This window comes from Rutidosis leptorrhynchoides, chromosome 10, assembly GCF_046630445.1.
Source record: "Rutidosis leptorrhynchoides isolate AG116_Rl617_1_P2 chromosome 10, CSIRO_AGI_Rlap_v1, whole genome shotgun sequence".
NCBI classification, from domain to species: domain Eukaryota; kingdom Viridiplantae; phylum Streptophyta; class Magnoliopsida; order Asterales; family Asteraceae; genus Rutidosis; species Rutidosis leptorrhynchoides.
In genome coordinates, this window is record NC_092342.1 from 215,597,947 (window position 1) to 215,600,511 (window position 2,565).

The 2,565-nt window shown below is 38.4% G+C and overlaps 1 non-coding gene across 1 annotated transcript; it reads left to right on the top strand.

Annotated features, from left to right (window-relative positions):
* Window positions 1-1,913: 1,913 nt before the first annotated feature.
* Window positions 1,914-2,020, top strand: LOC139873688 (small nucleolar RNA R71). Its single transcript, XR_011767415.1, has one exon. It is a non-coding gene; the product is annotated as a small nucleolar RNA R71 (small nucleolar RNA).
* The last annotated feature ends 545 nt before the right edge of the window (window positions 2,021-2,565 follow it).

Genomic DNA, 2,565 nt, shown 5'->3' on the forward strand with positions numbered 1-2,565 from the left:
GATTAACTTCATCGTTAATTTCTCTTGGTCCATAATCAACTTGCATATCCGTGACTTTTTCTTTAAGCCATTGGTCGGATTCCTGTGTAATTTCCACAATTTCAACTAGTTTCTCCTTTTCTTTAGGTGATAGATTGGATACTAACCGGTTACATAACTTAAAGTTCCCCTTGGTTTTAGCATCGCGAATCCGTTTAATAAGTTTCTTCATTGAACTATTAATAACGGGATCATTAAATTTCGTATCAACAACGGGGTTCTTTGTTATCATGTCATCATTAGGTGTTACTTCATTTTCCCCACACTTAGGCGTTTCATTATTGCTAAGTATTACCGTTGGAGTTGGTAAAAACACATGGTTCTTACCAATTGTTTTTACTGGTTCAACGGTTTTGGCTGGTGGAGATTTAGACTTTCAAATCATAAAGGTGATCGATTTGTCACCACTTTTAAGTGTCATTCTTCCATTTCCTACATCAAATAACGCCTTGGTGGACACTAAGAATGGCCGACCTAAAATTAGAGGAATGTTTGGGTCCTCTTCTATGTCAATGACAATAAATTCGACTAGAAAGGTTAAATTGCCTACTTGAACGGGTAGGTTGTCAGCAATTCCAACTGGGTGCTTAATGGTTTGATCAAAGAGTCGAACACTCATATCCGTTGGACTTAACTTACCTACTCCTAATCTCTTATATAATGAAAGAGGCATAACACTTACACTTGCACCTAAATCTGCTAGTGCATCATACATGACACAATCACTAAGTAGACAGGGAACAATAAATTCACCCGGATCACCTACCCTAGGTGGAGGTTTTGGTGGAACTGTCTTCACCGGGTTTACTTCTACGGCTTTTGTTTCTTGTACTTTCTTATTCTTTTTCTTCTTCTTCTTTCCAGAAGTATCACAATCTTTATTACTTATTACTTGCTCATACTCAACTCCTTTTCTTGGAAACGGGATGGGTGGTTTGTATGGTGCCACCACTGGCTTTACATACTCGGGTGGTGGTGGTGTAACTTCTTCATTGTTACTCTCATCTAAAACCTTCCCATCTTCTGGTGCTGGTTTTTCAGAATTCGTTGAAACCATATTAACATTCTCATTCCGAGGATTTACTTCAGTATTACTCGGTAGCTTTCCTTGTTCCCTCTCACTCATCATGCTAGCAAGAGTACCTACGTGTTTTTCTAGATTCAAAATGGAAGCTTGTTGAGTTCTTAATGACTGATCAAATCTCTCGTTCGTTTGGGTTTGAGTTTCAATAAATTGTGTTTGAGATTCAACTAGCTTGAATACCACGTCTTCCATATTTGACTTTTTCTCTTCGGTTTGTTGTTGTGGTTTATATAAGCCAGGTCTTTGTTGATTGAAAGTGTTGTTTTGAGTTGGTTGGTTATTCGGACCTTGTTGGTTATACCAGTTATTTTCGGGTCCTTTTGGATTGTAAAGAATGTTTTGATTTCGATTGAAGTTTAGCTTTGGCGGTTGATAATTATTTTGATAATTATTTCCAGGCCTTTGGTTCATATAGGAAACATTCTCTCGTTGTTCCAATGTTGGTTCAATGTGACAATCTTTCAATAAGTGTGGTCCACCGCATAGCTCACAACTGATTCGTATTGCGTGAATATCTTTATTCATCTTTTCCATTCGTCTTTCGAAAGCATCTATTTTTGCTGAAACGGAATCAAAGTCATGGCTAGAATCGGCTCTAGCCACTTTAGATGAACGAAAAATATCTTTTTCTTGGTGCCACTCATGCGAGTGGGAGGCTGTGTTATCAATAATTTTGTAAGCTTCAGTTGCGGTTTTCTTCATAATGGAACCACCAGCTGTTATGTCGATGTCTTTTCGTGTAGCAACGTTGACACCTTGGTAGAATATTTGTACTATTTGATAAGTGTCTAAACCGTGTTGAGGACATCCTCTCAACATCCTTCCGAATCTTGTCCACGCCTCATATAATGTTTCATTTGGCTTTTGTGTGAACGTAACAATTTCTCCTTGAAGTCTCACGGCTTTAGATGCCGGAAAGAATCTTTGAAGGAATTTTTCAACTAAGACATCCCATGTGTCAATCGCCCCTTCAGGTAACGATTCTAACCAATCTTTGGCTTCTCCTTTTAAAGTCCAAGGAAATAACATGAGATAGATCTGCTCATCTTCCACTTCTCGGATTTTGAATAGTGTACAAATTCTTTTAAACGTACGAAGGTGTTCGTTAGGATCTTCATTCGGTGCACCACTGAATTGGCATTGGTTAGTTACCATGTGTAGAATTTGTCCTTTGATTTCATAATCTGGCGCATTAACTTCTGGCTTAATAATGGCGTGACCTTGGCCCGTGCGTGTGGCTCTCATTCGATCTTTCATACTTAGAGGTTCCGTTACTTCCATAATTGAATTTGTTGAATACGAATCACTAGAGGATTCTGATTTAATGGTTTGTGGCTCAGGAGGAATAATTAGTGGTTCAAGATCTTGGAATTGTCCTTGAATATGCTCCGGGTTCTTAATTGTGAAGTCGGGTTCAAAAGATGGATTATCGGAAATTTGAG